The sequence below is a fragment of the Pipra filicauda genome, unplaced genomic scaffold (assembly GCF_003945595.2).
Source record: "Pipra filicauda isolate LSUMZ 115617 unplaced genomic scaffold, ASM394559v2 scaffold41_size5083284_pilon, whole genome shotgun sequence".
NCBI classification, from domain to species: Eukaryota; Metazoa; Chordata; class Aves; order Passeriformes; family Pipridae; genus Pipra; species Pipra filicauda.
The window spans coordinates 2,437,863-2,463,215 of record NW_024104554.1 but is presented as its reverse complement, the minus strand read 5'-3'; the positions used below and the strand labels follow the sequence as shown (position 1 = coordinate 2,463,215).

Below are 25,353 nucleotides of genomic sequence, written 5' to 3'. Positions count from 1 at the left end.
TTTAATACTGAAGTCTGCAGTCTGGTCCTCTTGGTTCACAAAGGTGCCAAGCATGAAGTCACGCACAGCTCTTACTGCAGATAAATGTTTGCTCTATGCTTATTTTTCATAGTAGAGGAGTAGACTGGAGTAGTAGACTAAAGGGGTAGACAGAATGAGTATCACGAATGATGCCAGAGGAAACTTAGAGTTGTTTGCAGGAGGAAACAGAGTAGTGTGTTTGTGACCAGAACAAAGCAATTGATGAGAATGATATTGGATGAGAAGAAAGTTATGATTTAATTTTACATTCTTTTATGACAGGAAAAAACCAATTTCTTTAAAATAAGTTTTAAAATCCTTTCAATAATATTATAAATTGAGTTAAAGTGACTGTGTATGCAACTGTGAGTATGATTTGACAGACTAATTTCAGAGAAGTAGGAGGAAAAATATAGGTTTTTCTGTGATATCTTCTTAATAGAATATATATGATTGCTTGCATCTCTTAAGGCTACATCCCCTCTTCCTCCAGTAGCTACCATTAAAATAAACTGATTTGCTCCTTGGCTTGCTACTAATTGTATTTCAGGCACAGTTTGCACTAAAGGTAATTACAGAGAGAACTTGAGAACTATGTTGAACTGTAGAGGGACTTGTGGTTACCTGCAAATGCTCAAAAGAAATTTAAAATCTGATTTCCATTTTATCTGTGAACACGATAGAAGTACTACAGTAAGACAGTTAATAATATACCCTTTCTAGCAAGAATTTGTAAGTTCATAATTAGTCTGAAGACAGACTTTGGCCTTCGTAATAATTTCAAGATTTCCTGAAAAGTGGACTTGGTGTAACGACCTCAACTCAGTCTGTGTGCTCCTTTTCTAGTAGCCTGTGCCAATTATTTTGATTCTTTTATTTGTAATATAAGAACTCGATCCAGATTCCATTGACAACCAAACTCTTCTCAACTTATACGTAAGTGTATCATGTGGATATCAAAGCCAGTGTTGCATGAAGTAGTGGTCTGGGCATGGGCAGTAAGACTGACCATATATCTAGAGAGGTTATAACATGTCTTTATAACCAATATCAAGAAAGCCACGTATCTAAAATCTCAGTCACCTTCAAAAGTGCCTTCATTTGGGCATAAAAAACAGGAAGGCTCTTCCTAATATAAAATTTGTTTTTGAAAACTTTGAACTAAGCTCTTAGAAGAAGAAACCTATCAGGTTTACGTAGGTAACAACTGCTGGACAACTCAAGCATACTTATGTGTGAAAATAGTTGTAAATTCTATTGCTGCTGTGTGACTGCTGCAGGAAGTATTTTTATGCCTACCTACTGTATAGTGGGGAGTTGCCAGCAAGTGCAAAGTAAATTATGTCTGTGTTCCATTTTCCCCACTTCCCCCATTTACAGTGTTTAAATACTTGGCAAAGAGAAGCAGAAGGAGAGTTTAGACAGGCCATGGGGGATTTTTAAACTCCTTTTTGCAGGAAAAGAATGACTAAATTTGTGTTTGATTCATTGAGTCTCTTAGAGATAAATGACCCTTTGTCGTGTTTGATTACGTCTAAATCAACTACTCCAAACTAAGAAGAAATTCATTAAATATGGGTAAATGTGGAATGTACTATTTGCATTCGAATGTATACATCAGACATAATCTTGTCCAGCTCCATTCTCAGTAAATGAGCCCAGAAAAATTGCCTGATTGCGAGCTGTAGGTCTGTTTGCATTCAGCTGTTGACATTTGGGGAACTGAGCAATATCCAGACTTGGGTGTTGTTCCTAATGGTGAGAGAAGGATAAAGAGAGATGGACTAGGGGGAGGAATGGGAGAAGAAAGAGGAGAAGAATCATATAACGAGACCGACAAAACTGTTAGGGAAGAACACAGATGCTGTAGGGAGTATGGGTGGGTGAAAGGGAGAGGTGCAGTAGTAGTTTTTCCACTTATTTATATCCATTCAACACTTCAAGTGTTAGCCAGCTTGGTGGTCTTTGGCTCCTCATTCAAGAGTGCCTTCATGACCAGCCTCTTTTATGCTGTTGCACTGGAGCTGCACCTCAGAGAAAGAAACAAGCCCTTGGGAACAGCAGGGCCAGTGCTGCCAGGCCATTCTTTCATCTTGGAGAATATATGCATTTAATCTTAAAAGTAATATGCCCCTGGATTGCCTGTAATCTAGACAATTGTGCATATCGCTGTCCTTTCCTACACTGTGTAGGACACTGAAGTAACCACACTTTGTGGTACTGATATTCTGTATTTGTAAACTGGAGAAAAGAACTATGCATGGAAAGAAGGGTACATGGCAGCAATGATCTCCTTCCCGTGGTGATGATTTGTTAGTACTCCTACCATGAACTTTTATTCTCAGTGCTTATAACTAAGCGATAAAAATATCTCCTGCAGAAACTTTTAAAAGGGAGCATAAAAAATGTAATTCAGCTGTTCCACAGCAATGCAATTTTGGAAGAAGGTACATATTTAACAAGTATTTCAAAGGTTAAAGAATGATTAATTTTCAAACATGTAAGGCATTTAGAGAATTTCATTCTCTAAATATAACACTAGTTGGCTGCTTGCATTAAACTTTGCTAATAGACAGTGATGTTTCATTTCTTAAGTGTTAATTTATTTGTGGCTTTCCATTAATCATATTTTCATTACTAAATTAAAAGTTCATATAGCATGCACTTGCATAATATGTGCTCATTATCATGTTAACTAATATCCAGAACCTGTATTTATCACATAATCTGTGCCTCAAGAGGCAAAAGATCCCAGACCAGACATGTTTATTCTGCACTTCTATTTTATATACCATAATCATACTGTAAGAATTTTATTGATGTCCCTGCTAAGTTTTTTTCCATGTCTTGGAACTGAACCAGCCAGCAACAACTGGGATGCATTAGCAGTTATAAAGTTAATTGGAAGAAAAGCAGTTACATGCTCTGTACAGGCATTAGTAACACGATCGTAAGGGGAAACAGTGTGAATGACCTGGTAGGGAGCAGCTTCCTTATTTTCTTGAATTATAACCCTCTTTCTCTCCAGCTCCAGCTGGGAGAAATAACCCACCCCTTTTGATGGACATCCACCATCCTCTGTGTACATATGCAGCTGGCTCATATTCCCTTTATAAATATTTCCTAGCAATGATCCGTCCCTTGTTAATGGGAAATCTTCAGTGAAATCAGAAGTCCCTCCCATTTCTGCATGGTCACTTCTGTAAACCTTAGGCAGATGCTGAGGCTGTTCCCTGCTCCCTCCCCCTTAGAGAGCTGTTCACGCAGTATGAGCACTACACTTGGTTTGTACCCTCAAAATGAAGATAGCCATTAAATGCAACATGTTTTGGCATTCCTAAACAAAAAATTGAGGGGTTAAAATGCAGATTTGAAACAGAGAAGTGAATGTATGCTGCTGTGTGTTGCTTTTTATTTAAATTTATGTATTTTTTAAATTTATTTTTATTTCCAGTCTTGCTTGAAATAGAACTCTTCAGGCAGTACATGTGGGTTGTTTAGATGTAGAAAATTTCATGCAAATAAAAAGAGGAAATATATCTGAAAGCTTATGCTTTTGTGTATGCTGTGTTTAAGCAGTCTTAGAGCAGATAAGTGAATTATTTGGGGTTTGATTTTTATTTATCCCAGGGCTCCTTGTACCATGATCTAGCACAATAAATGATCCTCAAGGTGAGCACAAATATACTTGGTGCAGTAAAACGTGACTTATCAATGGGACTCATTAATAGAAGGCACTTGGTGTGATTTTTACCATTGCTACAGCTGTTAAATGGACACTCTTGCACTGCTGAGATGCTGATAGCTGTGTGCTTTGTCTGCCTCTGTGGTGCTCTTGATACACAATTATTAGTTTCCAAATTGCACGAAAAGCTTCTGTACTATTCTTTTCCGTTGTAGCCATGAGTTTGATATGTTGTGGACTGCAAATTTGGGCTCATTTTTTCCACTGAAGATCCCAAAGAAAGGAATGAATCAACAGTTGCTAGCAGCTTCTTGGGCTGATTCTTTCTTTGAAGTTTAAGCATGAATTTCCCCTCTCATTGTGAAGGAGAACCTAGGTACAATAAAGAGCACTGGCACTGATCATACTGACTTTATTCTGATAAATAACTCTTTGAGCAATACTTTGAGCAACACTCTTTAAAAAAAAAAAAAGGAAAAGATATTTCTGCTGTCTCAAGTTTCTTCATCATCCATTTTCAGATCAGCTCTTATGTACTGATATTGATCTTGCACAAGATGTGAAATCTTTCATTATAATCATTCTCTTTTGTCCACTGCATTGGCTAAAATTACACTGAAAAAAAGTGTGACCAATGTTCTGCTTTCTGCAAAGAATGAATAATATCTGCTTTAGAGAGTGGTAATTGCTTTATATACAAAAGCAGGAATTTAATAATAACCAATCTCTTCATTGGGTAAACTACAGCCCAAGACAGGAATGTTTCATCCTTGCTTGTTTGCTTTTCTTCCTGTTGCTTGAAGAACAAATATTGAACAGAAGAAAAATCTAAGATGGTATTAAATAGAATTCCTGCACTAAACTTTACTAAATTGGATGAAGAAGTCAACATTACTTATTTTTTCCTTTAACTATATCTACAACAGTATTGCCTTACTAGCTTTTAAAATAAAAGGTGAATTGGTGCTCAAAAGCAAGTGTTTTATAGCTAGCAAATATGTTACTAGTACTAGTTTTATTTATTTATTTATTTATTTATTTATGTATTTATTGAAATGCAATGGATGTTTGTGGGAAAAGCCATCCAGATAAGTGGGCTGCCAATGTGTGTGTATGAACTGTACAGCAGCCAGTTTGACTTCACAGAAGGAATTACAGGATAATGTTCAGAAACCAAAGTATTGTTACAGAAATAACTTAGCATATTATCTTCCATCCGAATATTTTGAAGTACTTAATTAATTGTGATGAATTTTTGTCTTGTGCCATTGTGATAAAGAAATTTTTTTCCTACGTTCCAAAGAGGAAGTCAGATTATCAGCTGCTGCAACGCAAGAATATTCACTAGGGTTAGTATCATCCTCTTTAGAACTTCTTTGCTGAAACTGAGATTGTCCTTTTGCTTTCAAGATGTAGCTATAGATTTTTAGACAGTTCCTGCAGATTTCACCTGCTGTCTGCTTGCTGAGTTCAACATGAGCATTTTCATTCAGATGTTCAGCTGCAGGCTGCCTGCTGGTACTTTCCAGCCCAGTTTCCATGGAAATGGAAATTAGAGGGGTGAAAATAAAGAAAGAATAAGTATTTTCTTAATCTTCTAGTTAAGCTGGAAGTTCTCATACCTTGGCATTAAGGTTGTTTTACTTCTAGTTAGATAGGCATATGATACCAACTTCTGAAAATTCAAAAATAAATAAAACTTGTCATTGGAGCTGTTATAAACAATACCTGTTACCATGACTCTGTAGAGGTGTTGGGAATCACTAGTAAAGGATGAAGAAGGGAGAACTGAACTGAACTGTGCAAGGATAAAGTGATGAAAGGGTGTGAGGCAATACCCTATGGCCATTTTAGACTTAGTACTGCTAGATCTATCTAGAATAAGGAACTATACACTTGCAGTCTCAAACTAGCCAGGAGACTGCCTTATCTTATTGGATCTGTATCTGCCTAAGATTGTCCATCTTGATCCACTAAAATCTGGTCTCTAGGTGTTCAAAAATATAGGCAGTTTGGGGTAGGCTCATACTTTAAAGGAGTCAGGTCTATGATCTCAAGATCAATAGGACCTCAGACTTCAGTATCAAGACTTCCAGCTATAAAGCTAATCAACACATTAGTCCACTTAAAATAATTGGACAGACTAGAAGACTTTGAATATGTGTGAGCATAAAAATGTTTTAAGGCTCCAGCTGGTGCAGATCTCTGTGCCATTCTGGTTATGGTGTAAAAAAGCATGATCACAGCACAACGTGTTGGTGCTTCAGTCTTTGCACGGTGTCCTAGTTGGTTGCAAGCATAGTACAAAGTCCTTTTTGGAGTTCAAGGTCATCCACTACAACTGGTTCCTCCCAAGAGATGTTTTTACCCTCTTATTACTGTTATGAAAAGTCACAGTTGTGCTTCACCCAAAACTATGTAGTCTTAAAAACAAAAAAACTGAGCAAGAGACTTCAGTGATGCTTAGATGTCACATTAAATGTTCCAAGATTGATAAAACGTGCTCCCCTGAAGGGCGAGTGCTGCCTAACACCTGTACTCTTGGGACTGGATGTATACTGTTAGCTGTAAAATAGCACTTTCACAACAGTCTCACCCTCATATGTGTGAGGGGAGCAGGGACTGAAGAAGGCGCTCTAACTTGATGAAACTTAATTCTAGAGGCAGACGTGAGCATGTGTGTTTGCAGTCTCTTTGCCTAACATCATATGAGTCCTGGAAGCTAAAGGTATGTAGGAAGGAAATTCTATCCAGAAAACAGCATCCCTTTCAAGAAAGCTTACTTGACCTTTATTTCTGAAATGTTTTATAAAGCATTCCAATACATATAGCTCAGCTGCTGAAGGAGGAGAGAACTGTGCATCATCATCAGCAGAAACTGCAGGCAGCTCTGATAATTGATCTTATTAGTAATGAAACTAAGTCTTGCTAAATGAAGGCGTATGTAGAATGACTGCTTCCTATATGCCACAGTTGGGGATTTTTATTTTTTAGGGTTTTCAGCTATTTGTGAAACAGATGGTTGCCCAGGCTGTATGTAAATCACATGGACTGAGGAGCTGTGTGTGTGTGTACTGTACACGGGCACTCTCTTGTGGAGGAACACAGTTTTGAAGTCCACTGCCAAAATATATGTCTTGGCCAACACAGTGCAGTGTGTGGGTAGAGTTAAAGAGTGTGGAATTGAGCAGACAAATCAAAAGTTAGACATTTCTACTCGTAAAGGGAGTAAAGTAGAATGTTGGTACGTTTTTCTAGAACAACTGTAAGTCAATGGTGAGGAGCACAGGGAATTCTTATAGATCTCAGAGGAATATAGCTATAATGCTGGAGGACTCTTGAATTAGTTTTTTATGTGAGTACAGTAGACCACACTGATATTTCATTACCACTAGAGGAATTTGACTATGAGCCAAAAGCATTTATTCCCTTACCTTTTAAAGGTCTCAGAAGTGCCTACAGAAAAGTATCTTCATTTCTTGCTTCAGTAGCGTCTTACCTCGCCAGCTACTTTGACGCACCTTGGAAGCAAGGGCAGATCTCTTGGCTGGTATGCATTAATCATACATAAGTCAATTGTGTAAAGTATAGAAGCAATAGATATGTTTTATTTGCTATCATTTTACAACATGTGAATTATATTCCTTTTCTCCTTAAATTGCAATTCAACCATTCAAGTAGATTGTTATCCTAAAAAGATGTCAGTTCTCGATCTGGGAAGACACCCAGTCCTGAAAGGAGGAAGCAATGGAACAGCACTGGAAGTGACCACCAATCCTTTATTCCAGATTCACATCAGTTGTATTGCAACTGGAATTTGTTGGGAGCTCTTCAAGATTTTGAAGAGCAAAACATTTTTTTTCAGGGTTTTGGGAATAATAGAATTTGTCATAAAAGTTTTCTTACAAAAAGAATGTAAGTTAGAAAAAAATAAGGACTAGAATTCACATTGCTAAATTCTAAAACCGAATCTGTTTTAAGAAACTGCTGTTTGCTTTGTCCTTTTCCATACACCCCCACCCACTCCTCCACTGCCCCTTTTTACTATAAGAGTGGGAAAGTATGGGGAATTGGGTTCTGTATCTAAGATGCTCACTGTGTTAGATGACTTTTATTTTCATAAGATGCCTGAACAATGTTTGCCTGCTTTAAGGCATGCTCCTTAATTTGGAGTAGTCTGCCTCATGTTTTGTACTAGTATTTAACTCCCTAGGATAGAATAACAGATTAAAAAATATGTAGCATACAAGCATTTCCATGATTAAAACCATCAGAGCTCTCTTTCATTCTAGTTGTGCATTTTCCAGAAAAGGACATCCCACTTCCACTGACGTACTGGTGGAGACTTCTTCCAGACATACCTTTTTTCTTTCAACTGACTTTATTAATGTGCAATTTTTCTTGTCCTTCCTATTTCTTCTTGTATTAGCTGATGGGGTGGGAGTACTAAAACATACATTTTGTCGTCAAAACATCTGAGCTGTTCATGCTTTCCATTTAAAGATAACCTACAGTGATATTCTCTATGCTTAAAATGGTTTTACGTTGCTAGAATGATTTTATTTGTAATAATGCTGTATGACGCAGTTCTCCTGCCTTTTGGGATACTGTAACATAATAGGAGCTGTAAATAACAGCTGCTAATGTCTACAGTCATGCACAACAGGCAGTAATTTAACCACGTGTCTCCCTTCTGTCATGATGGGAAATAGCAAACATTTCTGCACCAATACTGCATATGATCCCCAAAGCTGTTAGTGGTGCTTATTGTAGAAATATATTTCCAGAAGCAGTGCTGCACCCTGTGCACTTGAGACTAAATGGTAGCAAATGCTTCCATGCATGAGGTTTATTCATCTCAGTATGACTGTGCACTGGGTAAGACACAAACTGTATCTCCAGAGAATCTCTCTCAGTCTGCCAGGCGAGAGGAGTGATGCTGTTGAGCAGGGAAAACCAGAGGAAGAGCCTAGAAACAGCAAAAACTGTCCTATTAGTTTATCTTCTTGAGGCAAAGATTATTGGGGCAGGAAAGGAGCAGAGAAGATGATGATGTTTCACCATAAGGGAGGCTAATATTTCAGTATACCTCTGTGAAAGTCATTGTCCAAGATTATATGCATGTTATCACTTGTAGATTGCATTAATTTTATTAAAATCTGTTGATTTGCTAGACTTAAATAATTAAATGCTTAAGTGAGAAAGTGTGAATTTGTAGTTGGCCAAAGCTGCTGTCCCAGAGTCCCCCAGGTCTTATCTGAACACAGCCTAAAATCAGGGAAGAAGTGAGGGGTAATAGTACCAGAGAAACTACGAGAAGCATAACTCATAACTGTGCTCATCTGACAGCAAGCCCTCGGGATGAATCATCTGAAGATTTTCAGTGGTATATATAGGAAACCTAAACTTACCAAAGAGTAACTATGGGATGACAAAAAGCCATGGGGGCATTTGCAGTTTTTCTTACCTTATGTAATGGCTTCTTGAATGTCCTTTATAAACTGAGGACAGATCCTCTGTACTGTGCCATTAAAACTTCTTGTGAGCCAGGAGCCTCCATACTGAACATGGGCAGAACAATGCTGGAGGCTTCAGCTGACAGAAGTTTAATTCATGAACCACCTTCACAAATATATTTGGAAATTGTGAGTCACAGAAATCAGCCCACAAGGCATAAGAAATTACATCATGGTTAAGCTGCAGGTGATTGCAAATGTAAGGGATAAGATACCACATAAGCTTCAGGGAAAGGGAAGTATATATTGAAAATACTTCACTGCTTTTTACTCCCATTCTCATTTGGAGGGCAGTCGGAGGAAGCAATACAAAATTGAAAAGCCTGAAGAGGAAGGAACAGCATGGCATGAACTATTAATACCATGTGTTAAAGGATGTGTCCTTTCTTTTTGTTGCCATAAAGACTTGGAAATCATGTACAATCATGAGTGCCTCTGCTTTAGGACTAGTGATCCATGCTTCATATACCTGAGTATGAGTCTTGATGATGTATTTGCACTAAATATATATATAATGATTCTTTACAAAAAGTCATTAGAATTTGTTGCCCAGTGCTAAAATTTTCTCCCTCTCTTGTTTCTATGGAAACTGTAATACTTATAAGACACAGTAAACAAATGCACTGTATTATAAGCCTCCTCTTTAGCAGGAGATTAATTTTATTAATATCTGTCCAAATTAGTCTGGTGTCAGGTATTGTTCATTTAACCATCCAAACAGTAAAGTATCTATTTTATTTTTACTGAAGACTTATCTTCCAGCTTTGAGGGCTTTTATTTGCTCTTAAATAACTTTCCTGACCCAGTGATGAGTTGGTATTTGCCAGTGGTTACTGCTGGTAATATTTGCTTAGCTCAGAGGAAACTAGTGAGTACTTTTATAAAGTGCTTCAGAAACAGAAAAATCTTAAAGCGTAGAAGTACACTTTTTGCTAGCTAATACAGAAAATAAAAGCCTCTTTTACCTGAGATTCTTCTGAACATGCTCATATGGCATGGTCTTCTGGGGCATAGCTGGAAAGGCACAGCCTGCTTTCTAAGAATGAGACTTAGCCTTTTGTGGAATGAATTATACCTCACAAAGTGGAGCGTCATCTTCTGGAGCCATGCACAATTGAAGATTTTACTTAGCAACAGGTGCTCTGTATATTCCAGACTGCCGAACACAGCAGAGGCAGTGAGGAGGCTGACCTCTACCTCCCCCTGCTCTACCTGGAAGGAGTTGCAGGCAGAAACAGCCAGTGCATCTCCTGCAGTGCATCTCCTCAGCCAGTGCTGAGGACCCTGTTGCTTGAGTCCGGGTGGTAAACTTCCTACTTACTGATGGTGATACAATGACATTCCTGCATGATTGCTGATCTTGTCTTCTGTTTTAGAAATGAACCTTCCTTCTGTGAAACCAGTTTCAAGGTGACATGCTGAAAAACGTAGTGAGGTTTTCAAAACATTTTAAAACTGGACAAACTGTTCAAGTGACTCAATAAGTGCTATGCCTATGCTGTACTTCTGGAGTGGTTTATGGAGAGTGAAAAAGTCAAAGCTTAAATACTCAAAGATAGGAATGGAGAAGCCTGTTTGGTTTTCACATGCTGAAGAAACTGCTGGCACTCAGGTTACTCGGAATTTACTCTGAACTCTTCCCCGGGGCTGCAGGATGGCAATGAGGCAGTCACCTTTACTTCAGTTTGTAACATTAAATGCACTTCAGAAAATTATAGAGAGATGCCATAGCATAAGCAAAATACTTTTTCTTTGCTATGAAAAATTTATGATGCTTATTTCATTGAAGTCCTGCTTTGTTAAGTATTTAAGATAATCAGTTGATAACTTTATTTAGTGGTAGTCACTTTTAAAAATGCTTTAGAGAAACTGATGGGAATGGGGCAACCAATTAAGGAAAGCTGTTGATCTAGAGAAACACAAATCATCACTCAAACTTTGATATACTGATGGTGGTGGTAGACAGTAAAATCCCAATTTGTAGGTTTTTCTTTTCAGATTCTTTAGCAGCATTTTGAATATCATTGTTGCTACAGGGACCGAGATAACCTATCTGATAAGGAAACATTTTGGATTTTGGATACAATGGTGACAAATGGTGCTCCTCAAAGGCGCAGGGTACTATGATGTCCAATAAGAGGTAGGCTGTTGGATGGTGCTTAAGTTATTTAGTTCTTTGTGTGCAAGCACAAGTGTCTTGGGATCATCCAAAAGAGACAGCTTCTTTAGGCGGGACATCACATTTGACAGGAACCCTTCAGATACTTTCTACCACTTCAGAGAGACTGGCTCTGTGAGGGATCCTCCTGTGCTCCTTCATAACTATGAACTCAAGATGCAAATGAAGGTACATCAGCCTGCATAGGCAGAGAATATGTTTTTGAAGGAGATAATAGTATTTTATTTTGCTTTTTTTTTACACGGGGGGGCATATTGTTTACCTTCAATAGAATTGTCTTTCCATTTCTTGTGTTAACTTGAAAAGAAATAGGTTGCACCATACATCACTCAATGTATAAACAGGGCTTAGAAAAAAGACAGAGAAACACTTTTTACCAGGGCCTGTAGTGACAGAGCAAGGGGCATTGGTTTTAAGCTGAAAGAGGGTAGGTTTGGATTGGATGTAAGGAAGAATTTGTTTACAATGAGAATAGTGAGACACTGGAGAAGGTAAGTGGTGAATGGCCCATCATTAGAAGTGTTCAAAATTAGATTGGATAGGGCTTTGAACAACCTGATCTAGTGAAAGATGTTCCTGCCCATGGCAGGGGGGATTGGACTAGATAATCTTTGAAGAATCCTTCCAACCTAAACCATTTTATGAATCTATGATTTTTTTGTTTTGTTTGTACTTCTTGTTATTTGAATTAAAATTCAGGAAAGGGTAAACTGAGATAGATTTGATTGCTTGTCCTTTTAATTGTTGTGAGATTCACCTTCATATTGGAAGGCAGATTTTGACCTTAAGGTGGACATCTTCAAAATATCAACCTTGTAGCCATGAAGATAGTACTCTGTTGGAAAACATTGCAAGTAATAGTTGATTGCATTCATTGTTATCTGCTAGAGCTCATCTCTGACTTCTTTACTCAACTAATTTATGTGTGAGGAAGCTGTGGTCTTCTTTCTTCTTTTGAAACTCTATCATTTAAGTCCTTGTGGAAGACATCCTATGCTATTTTATCATTTTTATTTTGTTGAGTTGTAATTCAAGAACATCACAGATCATCAGATACATTTGCTAATGTTTTCTGTTTTCCTTTTCCTTAGGACCTTTCATTCCTCAGCATAGTCAATAACTCAAATCTTCTCCATTGTTGGTAGTTATTTTCATCCTTTTTATTTTAAGTTTGGCAGCTTTATCACTAAATTAGATATTTTTCTGATTTTCATGCCTAATGTTTTGCAGCTCCCTGTAGGTTTGTTTTATTATTGTCTCTAATTTTACTGCCTTTGTTTTTGATCTTCTAATTTTGTTCTTTATAACTTATCATAATTTTTATTTCTGTCTTCTTTTTTAATCATGTAAGAAACACTTCCTAGGTTGTTATTCACTATACTTACACTTGATTAATGTAGTTTTTTGGCTAGTAGATTCTTAGCTATTTGACATTCTGTAATGCTTGGCTGATTCCTCTGCAAAAATCTTTTAGCATCGTGTCCTGCAAGTTATTGACAAATTGCTCTCAACAGTAAAATGCAGAGCATCCTTAACTGTCACTGACATCTTTGCTTGGCATTATAGGAGACATATGGCTTCCTACAGAACTGTGTTGTTATTTAACTTAAATTTTGTTGCCTTCCTGTTGGAGCTTTTGAACTAAGGTATAAATACTGTACCATAAATATTTCTTTTCCCTTTCAGGGAATCTGATGTTAGCTTAACACTGAGCACTCCAGGAGAACCTGAGAGGTTTAGCTTGCAGTAAAAATATTTTGGTGTTTCATTCCTCTCTGCTTCCTCCTGGCATTTGAATGTGTGCACAGCACATTCAGTCTTGAATTTTGTCTCAAGCCATGTGAATAGGATGGCATGGAAGTGCCAAGAGTAAGCTAATTTTGCAGCAGAAATGAAGGTACAGGTTCTTTGTTGTTGTGTTGCTGGCAGGGTGTTGAACTAGATGATCTTTAAGGTCCCTTCCAACCCAAACTATTCTATGATTCTATGAAAACTCTATAAGTGCACCAGTATTATATCAGTATTCAAAGTAACAATCAGGATTACTCCAGTAACAAATTAGTTTCCTTTGATATAAAAACTGAATTCTGTCTCCTTTTTTGTTAGTAAGGAGTTACAAGTTTAGACTGTAATGGGTTTTCACATGTTTTTATGACAGTAGGTCTTCTCATAGAATCGTAGAATAGTTTGAGTTGGAAGGGACCCTAAAGGTCCTCTAGCTCCAACCCTGGCATGGGCAGGAACACCTTTCACTAGACCAGGTTGCTCAGAGCTCCATCCAACCTGGCCTTGAACGCTTTCAGGGTTGCAGAAATTTTCTTCAATGTTTTAGTTAATTTCGACCAAATGTGTAGAGAGTGCTGCAAACTGTCTGACTTGATGTAGATGTTTTTAAAACCATCACTCCATTTTAACAGAATTAATGGGTTGCACGGTTGAAAGACAGATCTCAAACAGTTATTGTGGTGGCAGTGAAATAGAGCTGCTTTTAGAATGGCTATGCAACAAGTGGAACCAGGTTCAGCCCTATTTAGCACTAAACTGGAATTAAATATGAAAGAAAAATCTTCTAAAACTTATATCTGAAATGAACAATAGGAACACCACGAATAAAGTGTACAGTTGTCTAAATTAATCTCATTTGTGTCCACAAAGCTGAACAGCTTTCAACAAAATTATTTTAATTTAGGGAAAAATGAAATGACCAATTGGGACCAAGAAAAAAGGTCACGAAACTAGAATAGCAAAGAATATCTTGGATATTTTAACTCTTTCTGTTCTGTGGGGCTGGACATGGGGTGTTTCAGGGTCATGCTGGGAGTTGAAGGGCTCACTTCCTGATACGATATTTAAATAGAGGACTAGTGAACAGGAAGATGGTTTCAGCATTACAAATGGTGCTCATTATATTAGTACATGACAGTTTTCTTGCTTGTCTTTTTTAAGTGACCTTGAAAAAACACAGAGGCATGCAGAAAAGAGGGAAAAAACCCCTTAAGATCTGGGTAAAGTGCTTTACAGTCAGACTCAGTTTGATCTTTGGCTTTTCAGAAACAGAGGTGTATTTTAGCTGAACCAGATAAGCGTCGCTCCATCATCAAATACAAAGTTCTTCAATTTCTCTGAGAAAAGCAGAACAAGACAACTGCAGATAAGGGATTTTTTTTGCTATGGTGAAAATGGTGATGGAAATGGCTGGATGGAAATGGAACACACATTTCCTGCGGCAGATTCTTCATCTCTGAACAACTCCCACTCAGATCTGTTCTGTCTCATATCTGTCATACCTGAGGAGTTTTGGGTTGATCCTTTCAGCTCAAGAGGCCAGGCCTGTTGAGTCAAAGGTGTATTTCTAGAATATTCGTGAGATATGCACTACAATACCGAGTCAAATGATAACCCTTTTGAACACCAGGCTTCTTAGACTTTCTGACTTCAGTTTATGGGAATTTTCAAGGTACTTATTCAAATATCTTGATAATGCACTTCAGATAGATGTAAAGATCTTTAGATGGGCCACTTTTTTTATTTTCTTGCGTAGCTGGGTGCATGCACTGATTACCTTTAAGACTAATTGCTGTTTGAAAATTTTCCTTAATATAAAACTAGATATTAGCTGTAGCACTAAATTTTAAAAATTCTGAATTCCCTTTTTCCTCTCTGTATTTCTTCTACAGAAAATTTTTTTCATTCTTACTACGTAAAATTTTTTCAGGGCATTGGTGTTCTAGTGGCCACGATATAGATGCTGCTGCCAGTATGACCATGACATACCCGTGGATATGTGCTTCTTTAAAAGGTCATCATTTACACAACCAAGTTGACTCAAGTTTTGTGTAAGATGTAGATGTCTGTGGAGACATGGTGATTTAACTATATGATTTAATGACCCTTTTCAGCTCTTTGGGAAACAATGAGCTGTATGTGAGTTGCTTTTCTGGTAATTAAGGGCTTCAGGAACAGGCTGAAATGATTTCTTCATCACACCCTGTTACCTGTACAATGTAGCCTGCATATTCTCCTGAAAATTGCACTTAAATTATTATCTTCTTCCCAGCTATTTGTAACATCAAAGCTTTTAACTTTTATCTTGATGTTATCATGGATGGATCTTTCTGTCTCTGAAGTGATCAGAGATCACTTGTTATGCAGATGAGCAAGCTAAAGAGCAATTTCATAGTAGCAAGTCTGAATGAATCAGAAGTGCTGTGAGGATTAACAGGATGTCAAGCTGTGCCTTGATGAGAAGTACACCCATCCACTAGAGCCATCTTTCCCCACTTCCAGTGATCCTGTATCACAAAATACTCAAAAAGTTTTCTAATCTAGTTTTACACAAGACTAAATGCATGTACTCTGTCCTAACTGCTCAATCCAAAGTTAAATTTTAAAAGTTTGCAAATATTACATGCTTATGATGTGTATGATGAATGGGATTTGCATGGGATTAAGTGCTGAGACACATTTCTCAAAACATTGAAAAGTGTTTCCTAAGCAGAATAGTGCAGTATTTTTCCCATTGCAGATAAAATTATGTCATTGTTACAGGGGGTCTTGTGCACATCTTTAAATAATGTTTATAGATAAGGGCTCAGATTGTTGCCAAGTTGTTTATGAATTCAGGTTCAAAGTTATTTTAAAAACAGAACCCCTAATTTGTTAAAAGTATTACAATATCATTGCATTTAGTTCTGTTTCTAGGAAAACATCAGTCCTGGTAAATCAGAAACAGGTAAATTAATTTAATGTGTTGTGATAAAAAGATATCTCTGTTAACTAAATAACTGCATCATTAGAATCTGAATCAACACGTCTGCAAACATTTCACATGGACAAATCATACAACCAAGTAAAGCTGTTCTGATTCCTCAGAGGTTACAGGATTCCTGTACAGGAAAACATTTCAGGATTGATTTTCAGATCTTATTAATTTCGTTGGAGATGTGTGCTTGATTGGTGGATATACACTTAATCTCACATTTGAGAGAAATAACTGGGAAATGAGAAGAATGTCTTATTTTCTGTCAGAGGTGAGTTACTTTGTTACACTTCATTGATATGATTATGTGTAAGCTTAATGGTCATTCAGTCACAAAAGTTCAGAGTCTTGTTGAAATATTGTCATTTTACCAGTCACACTCAGACTGGAAAACCAGTAACTCCTATAGTGGGATGGATTGCAGAATAACTTTGTAATGTTTCTATGCTTTAAGAATTTTCTGAAATATTTATCTTCCACAAAAATATGAAGACCAATTTTCCTATGAGTTCTTATATTCTGATTAACCTGTTGTTTAAAAGTGAATCTACCTTTGTAGTCTGGAGGCATTGGCAAGGCAGGGTCCATGGCAAAAAAATCAGTTGAAGACTAGTGCAAACCAAGATTGTTGGCAACCTTTTAACTGCATTTTATAATGGGAATGATAATGTGTGCTTCAGAGAGTGCAAATTTTAAACATTATTAAAAACTAAAAGCAATTACAGTGACTCAGAAAAAAATTAAATACAATAATTGAAACTAGAAAACACTATAACGAGATTATAATGGTACAATAATAATAAAAACAAATAATAAGCAAAGGAAGATTACACTCAAATATGTAAAGCTCCTGATGATAGCTAGCAAAAAGAATGGGTAAGATGGATAGGGAACATTTTGGAAACCTGATGAAGCAGTAATTAGCTATGAGCTGTGCTGCAAAGGCACTACAAAGTAGTAAGAAACTGCCCTCTTGGAGAATAGGGCCAAAATTTACCAAACCTGAGCTGTGTCTGTATGTTTGCTGTGAGTGTGGCAAGAGGAGGGCAACTTGGGGCTGCAATCCACTTTTGGAGGGGGGGAATCTAAAAGCAGGACATGTCTTGAATTACTCATTAAACTAATTTCCCATAGTACCAGTTCTGGCCTGTGATAATATCCTATTTCAGGACGGATATTAGATTCCAGAAGTGAGAAATTGAGCAAAAGAGAAATCAAAATATTGTTTTTCTTTGTACTGTGGTATCTCCCAAAGGTCTTCTGGAACTTCTGGTTACTCTTATTAATGTTTCTACAAATGTACCGGTGACAGCACCACAAACGTGGGCTAACATTGCCAGAGTTATATGTGCAGCTGCCTCCACAAGGGCCCTGTTGAGAGGGGTGTGGCTGCCTGTACTCACCAAGAGTGATTTATATCGATGCTGACATGGGAGGAAGTGCTCCTGAGCTGGCCGATGGATCCTGTGTTCCTCCACTGCTAAGCTCATGGAAACATCTGTGTGAGCACGAAGTGAAAGGGAGCAGAGAATCAATCTAGACTAAAACTCACTCTTGTAATTTATATTAATTCCCAGTCATGCAGCTGCAAGTCACCTTGTAAAGCCACAGGAACCAAGTGGTCAAATATTGGGGTGGCAGAGCTGCCTCTCAGCAGTATTGTATGAGGTTCCAGCTTCCAGCACTCGGAGATTTGCAGTGTTAGGTATTGATAGAGATCTATTGCAAAGTAAAGAGTTAACTTTTTTTTTCACTAGATCCAAAGCTGTTTTTTCTCCTCATGTCATGTCTCTCAGATTTGAATCCAAATAACAATGTTGTTTACACTGAAAGGAGAGGTATTTTGTTTTACCCAGAATTGCAAAACTTCAGGATTTTTGTTTTTACAGGCCTAGTAGCTAGATATTTGTGTCCCTTACAGTAGTTTGAGATGAGCTCTTTTTCATCTGAGAGTACATACAGGCTCCACTGCCTCAGTGTATTTTTTACACAGATTTTGTGTTGATTTGTTTTTCAGATTGCTTCTCTGAGCTCTTCTTTTCTCCTTCCTTTTTCTTCCTTTCCTGTTTCCTTTCCCATTCTCCTTTCCTTTTTTTTTCTTTTTAAACTAGAAATGACAGGTATGTTTTCAGCCAGGCTGTAAATAAGGACCTAGGCTACATCTGTACTAGCAAACAAAAAATTCTGTCCACAGATACAGAGATATTGTTATTTTCCAATCCACAGATTTTAATATTTTCCATATTGTTAAATTGTTAACATAGAAGGGTTTTCCACTGCATTTTTTGCTTGGGACCAAAACTATCTGTGTCTCAGGCAATTGCTAGACATGGACACGTGGTAGCTGAGGCTAAGGACAGGACACATCAGCAGCTTCTTGGATGCAGCCACTCTATTTTGAAGGAAAGAGAGTTGTCCAGAGAGTTGTGTGGACAGGCTGGGTATGTTGCCCTCCCAGTAAGTGAATGTTCCTTGGTGAATTTTTATTTACTGGTGTTGATGTGGCACAGAATAGGGATATTGGTGTAGGTTGTGTATGGCCTGTGGCCCAGGTCTGTCTACGAGCTGGATTCAGAGGTTCTTGCTGTCATAGTAGAAGAATAATGCTGAGTATCCTAAATTCCAGATGATGATCAGGTCAAGGCAGTAAGTGATGTATATTCTTGCCTTCATGCTCACATTGCACTAGAAAAGCTGTTTGACAAGGTGTATGTCTGTGTGGAAAACTTAGTGCCTGGAAGAAAAGGCACTCTGTATATGATTACCTCTTGGTAATCATATACACACTTAATAATAATAATAATAATAATAATAATAATAATAATAATAATAATAATAATAATAATAATAATAATAATAGGCATTGCTCATACCTGGTCATTGAAGTCTCTCAAGAAAACTCTTAATATATGAACAAGAAGCTCATATGCCCTGAATTCTTTTTTCTTCACAGTGGTCACACACATCTGAGGTCTTCATGTTTACAAAGCAGTCTTTGTACTTGATGTTTAAAAAAAGCAAACGAAGCTGACAGTGACTTACTCTGTTGGAAAGCAGAGACTGTAAAGGTCTTTTTCAGTTGGTAACTGTTAAAACTATATTTTCTGTGCTGATTTTTGGCCATTTTCTTCAGTCAACCACTTTTTGTGTGTTCTTAGCATCATCTTGGCACAGTGATAGTGCCTCTGCTGGGACTGGTGGGAACTTGGGATTTGAAAAGGGCATGGATACTGAATCATGCACATCTTGTATTCTGATGAAAAAAATATGTACAGTGTCTTACAAGTTGCTCTCAGGAGAATTTTACTTTAATGTTATAAAGACACACTATTAATACACAGGCAGCATCCATAAGAATAGCCAAGGATGGACTAGCAGTACTGGGAAAGGGCAGGATTAGATCCTGCTGCTGTCCTGCTGAGACAAGCGTGTCCCATACCTCAGTGGTTGCTCTTGTGTGTCCTCTAGAGATGCCAAATTCTGCTAGCTTGTTCTCAGCTTCTGTGGAATGAACCTAATTAAAACAGGAATACACATTTTATAGTGGGGCTATATGCATGTGCCTCTATATTTTAAGGAAAGTGGCAAAATTGCCAAAATAAAACCAGAAAATTTGCAGGAAGGCAGTAGTTTTTCCACTCACAGATTTGTTGCTGCAGGGGTGAAAATTATAACCATATCACCTAAGCCAGTGACATCTGGGTTAGTTGAACTGTTTTTGTGTGCTCATTGAGCAACTCAGTCCTGAACTTTTTGACACAGAGGACACTGTAGAAACCTCCAAGACCACCTATGACCAATATTTTTTACCTGACATACAAAACTATACAGTTAGAGTAAGAGACTTTTGTGTGCAGCAGGGATTTGCCTACAGCATTTTAGCTTTTGAGTGTATGAACTCTTTTCTCATGATTTCGATTTACATAAATGTAGATTACCATTTACATAAATTAAATTAGGTAATTTTGAGTTAAGATACAAACAGAAAATAAGTTTCTCAAATTTCTGTCAAATGTACAAAATCTTCCAATTAAATGTTAATAAGAATCTTTTTCTTGTTGTCTGTAGTATTATTTTTTCTGTTACCTTGGAATAGAAGAAAAAAGGACATAATAATGTTATTTCTGTTAAGGTCCCATACACATTCTTCATGACAGCACCTTAATTTTGAATATCACAAGGTGATAATTAACTTTTAATCTGTCCTGTTAGATCTGTGCCCAAAAGCCCAGTCCAAGTAAGGAAAATACCAAGTGCAAATTTCTTTCAGTGAAAACTTGAGGACTAAGGAAAAAGACATTTTCATATTCTTACATTAGTCTTGTTAATTAGTGTAAGTATCTCTCATCATCTGATGATTTTTGTGGAGACATCTAGAGAAGTCTCAATTTTATTACAGTATGATTTTAGAAAAAAGGAAAAAAGCAGAGGCAACAAATATTATTAATTTCAGTGTTCACAATGCTCTGAAAGTTGAAGTAAAGAAAGAGGGCAGCTTGTGAGCAAGAGAGGATGAAGTTTTAATTTCAATCATATTAGAGCTGCAGCTACTTTACCCCTTTGCACCCATTTGCTATATAGGTATGCAGCTGGACTGGAGGAAACCTTTGCAAGCAGGTCTGGATGCATAACAGTGGTGCAGAAGAAAACATTCTCTTTAATTAAAATGTGGCCCATTGCAAAGTAGGAGCCCTATGGAGAGCAAAAGTACAGTGAGGTTATAATTAGCATAGCTATACTCAGTTAAAGTGAACATCCAACATCAGAAAATTATATATAACTGACTGAACTCAGCATCTTTAGGTTAGATATTAGAAAGAATTTCTTTACAGAGAGGGTAATTAGACATTGGAATGGGTTGCCCAGGGAAGTAGTGGATTCTCTGCCCCTGGAGGTTTTTAAGATGGTTTTTAAGACTGGATGTGGCACTTAGTGCCATGGTCTAGCAACTGCAGAGGTAGTGGATTGAGGATTGGATTTGATGATTTTGGAGGTCCCTTCCAACCCAGCTGATTCTATGATTCCATGATTCTATGATCTTGAAAATCGGGCTGTTAAATCAACTTTAGTGATAGGGAATTTGATGTTTAGTTCAGTTTCTCCCACCACTCTCACCAGAGGCCAGTAATCTACATATTTTACCTAAATCATCTATTCTGGCTCTTGTTCCTGAAAGCAAAAAAGTGCCCTTTAATGATATTTAATGAGCATGCTTGGAAACCTTAGTCCTAAAATAAGGAGAAACCATTTTCCATCTTTACTAGTTCAAGCAGTGCTTCCCTTATAAAATAGAATCACAGAATCCTTTAGGTTGGAAAAGACCTCTAAGATCATCAAGACAAGCTGTTAACCCAGCACTGCCAAGCCCACCACTATACCATGACCCTATGCACCACATCTACACCTCTTTTAAATACCTCCAGGGATGATGACTCCACCACTTCCCTGAGCAGTCTGTTCCAATGTTTGACAACAAGAATTTTCCTAATATCCAATATAAACCTTCCCTAGTGCGACTTGAGGCCATCTCCTCTCATCCTGTCGCTTGTTACTTGGGAGAAGAGGCTGACCCCCACCTCACTACACCTTCCTTTCAGGCAGCTGTAGAGAGTGATATGGTCTTCTTTGAGCCTCCTTTTCTTCTGAATAAACAACCTCAGCTCCCTCAGCCTCTCCCCATAAGACTTGTACTCCAGATCCTTCACCAGCTCCGTTGCCCTTCTCTAGACACGCTCCAGCACCTCAATGTCTTTCTTTTAATGAGGGGCCCAGAACTGGACACTGGATGCCAGGTGTGGCCCCACCAATGCCAAGTTCAGGGGGATGATCACCTCCCTAGTCTTGCTGGCCAGACTATTTCTGATGCAGGCCAGGATACCATTGGCCTTCTTGGCCACCTGAACACACTGCTGGCTAATGTTCAACCGGCTGTCAACCAGCATCCCCAGGTCTTTTTCTGCCAGGCAGATTTCCAGTCACTCTTCTCCCAGCCTGTAGTGCTGCATGGGGTTGTTGTGACCCGAGAGCAAGACCTGAAACTTCTCATTGAACCTCATAAAATTGGCCTTGGCCCATCGATCCAGCTTGTCCAGAACCCTCTGCAGAGCCTTCCTACCCTCCAGCAGATCAACACTCCTACCCAACTGGTGTGATCTGTAAACTGAGGGTGCACTCAGACCCTCATCCAGTTCATTGATAAAGATAGTAAACAGGGTTGGCCGCAACACTGAGCCCTGGGGAACACCAGTATGTGGCAAGTCTGTGTAGAGAAACCCACAGCTTCATTTTAGGAATAATTCTTGTCTCAAGTTTTCACCTTGCTTGTGCAATTGTCAGATGAACAAGTATCTCCCAACAGGCTCTTCTTTCTTGCATTCCATGCAACTTTTGTCTGTTTTCTGGCTAACAACAGAGTACACTGTCCCATTTATGTTCAGTCTACGTGGAACATGTTTCTTTTCTTTACAAATACATGACAGATTCCCTTTATCCTTTTCTTATCTCTGCCCCTTCCTTCTGCTGTACATTAGTGTCAGGTGCGAGCTCTGACTTGATCTAACTTCTGTGTCATCTTGGGCAGTGCTTGCTAGGAGATCCTGACTGCTGCCTGCATTGAATGGAGATGTTTGGATCATTATGAATCCCTTTGCTGCAGTATGATGAGTTCGTTGTGGTGGTCCAAGGATTCTGTCACTGCTCAGTGATGCAAGAGCTTTAGCAACCAGTGCATTGCTTTCATCCACCTTTTCCTTGAAGTAAAGCCTTAGGAACAAATACTTTTTCTAATCTGTAATTGAAAAATCCTACTTGTTTTCTTTAGTTCTGTACAGACAAATGATGATTGCCCTTATCTAAAGCTCCAGTGCAATGCCATTTCATTCAGCTGTTAGCCACAGCTCCACTGTCCTTCAGTAAAGAAATGGCTTCTTCAGCTTCCTGCTGGAAACCTAAGTTAGTGCTAGATGGGCAAGCAGTATGTATACACTCAGGACAGTGCATAACAAACAGGCAAATTAGCCAAGACAAGGCCCAGTGCACGATGCAAAGGAAGATGTTGATAACCAAGAATGCTTTACTAGTAAAAATTGATCAAACTTGTGAAAATACCACTTGGTCATCATGCAGTAACTTCCTACAGTATGAAAGAAAACTGGTGCTGGTTCTGCATGCCTGTTCATTGCATACATTTCCAGCCTGAGGCTCTTCAGTACATCACTAAACAGTTGCAATTTGCACTGGATGAAAAACCTGTCCTGAAGTAAGGACAGGTTCCATCCCGGAACCACCTGTTGCAGCACTCAAACTACCCTGAATTGGTTAATGCCATTTTCTACAAACTCCCAACAGGCTGAAATGAATCAAGACATTAGCATGAGCTTGTGGGCTTTAACTTATGACATCCAAACAAGAGATATCCCCATCATATAACTTTTCTCAATAACAGAACTATCAAAAGCCTTGTGTTTCAGACTACATACTTGTACATAGCAAGATACAACCTACTTTATTCAGTGCACCAACTAGCCACAAGACAGATACTGTAAGCTGTTGTTCTTAGCTTAGATATCTATTTGGAGATCTACTATTCCTATTTTGGACTCAAAGTACACTTTTCAATGTTTCTCTCCTCCAGCTGCACATGTGAATAGGTGATTAATAACAGGTTTTCACGTCTATCCATAATTCATATTTTCCTAGTCAGACCTCTTCTCTTGCCTCTATATATTTCACCAATAGGTGGTGTAGGAAGTGCCAATAATTCTTTAAAGATTCATTCAGATCATAGCTTTATTGTTAAGTAATTCTGGCCTGGAAGAAGTTACATAATATGATACCAGCTTTTAAATTTGTAAATAAAATAAAAATACATTCAAGTGTCTTCACCAAACGGGGCATTTGACAAAGACTTCCTTTTACCTCAGCCATTCTTTGCTGCTCTAGCATTAAAGAAAATTTTTTGGAATATGCTATTGTACACAGCTGTTTGGTAGGAGGAAGTGGGGGTGTCTTCAGAGAAACACATAAGTTTTGCATGCAAAGATTACTATTTTTGTTGTGCATTAATATTCAGTTTTGTTAAAGTGAACCAAGAAGAAAGAAGTGCTGTGATGAGCAGATTCGTGACAGTTATCAATTGACTGACAGCGTTTTCCATGACTAAATGTTCATGTTTAGTATATGACCTGCACAATTAATGGCACTATATACCTCTTCGAAAATAAAATGAAACCCATGCAGGGATTTCTTTTTTTTTTTTTTCCTGTCCACTATTATATTGTCATGCTTTATTATTCCTGAGTCTCTGTATCACAAAATGTGAAATTAGATTTTTTTGGATTTATCTAGTTGGCATTCTTAAGCTTTGTGACATAAGAACTATGAGTTGGATGTAAATGTTATTTATATTCATTTAGTACTTCAGTAATGCAGTCTTCAGTGTATAAAATAACCAGGCTTAAAGAACAGAGTTTAGACAGAGTGACTAATAAAATATGCTTTCTCCTTAGAGGTGAAATGAATAACCACTGTCTAGTCTGGTAATTGTAACTGTCTTGCTCTTACTTGCTTCTCTCCCCTCTGTATTCTGTCCAGGATTGTCTTCCTCCAAGGCAGCATTTGCAGATGTGATCACTAAAAAGTGGTCTTATAATGCCACTGGAGTCTGGGCAATGGAAACAGTCCTAGAAATATTATGGTTCAAGCATTTAAGCTAGCTTTTACAATCTCTCTTCTTTCTCTTTTTTCTTTTTATTATTTTTCCCTCCCTTCTTCTCCCATAGTTGCAAACCATTTGGTAAACATAGGCTTGAAAATTCAGTTAGAGCAGAAAGATTGGTAGGTTCTTATTTTTCCTCGAAGACTGGAAAGTGAGAAAACTCAAAGAGAAAAAGCAGACTCTGCCGTGGGTGCTCCTCACTGTCCCATGCTTAAGGGGAGGGAAGAAGCATCTCTACAAACTTCTGACATGGAAATTCATGAAGCATTCCGTATTTTTACTGGCTATTCAGGAATAGTTTAGGAATATAGTTAGGTCATGTAGAAAGAAAATTAGAGAGACGAAGGCACAATTTGAACTCAATCTATCCACTTCTGTTAGGGATAACAAGAAGCACTTCTACAAATACATCAGTAGCAAAAGGAGGGGCAAGGAAAACCTCCATTCTTTATTGGACATGGGGGGAACATAGTCACC

At 38.0% G+C, this 25,353-nt stretch overlaps 1 protein-coding gene across 8 annotated transcripts in view; it reads left to right on the top strand.

The window, feature by feature from the left end:
* Nucleotides 1-25,353, top strand: part of DLGAP2 (DLG associated protein 2) — a 449,538-nt gene that overhangs the window by 74,699 nt on the left and 349,486 nt on the right. The gene's annotated exons all lie outside the window — the stretch shown is intronic.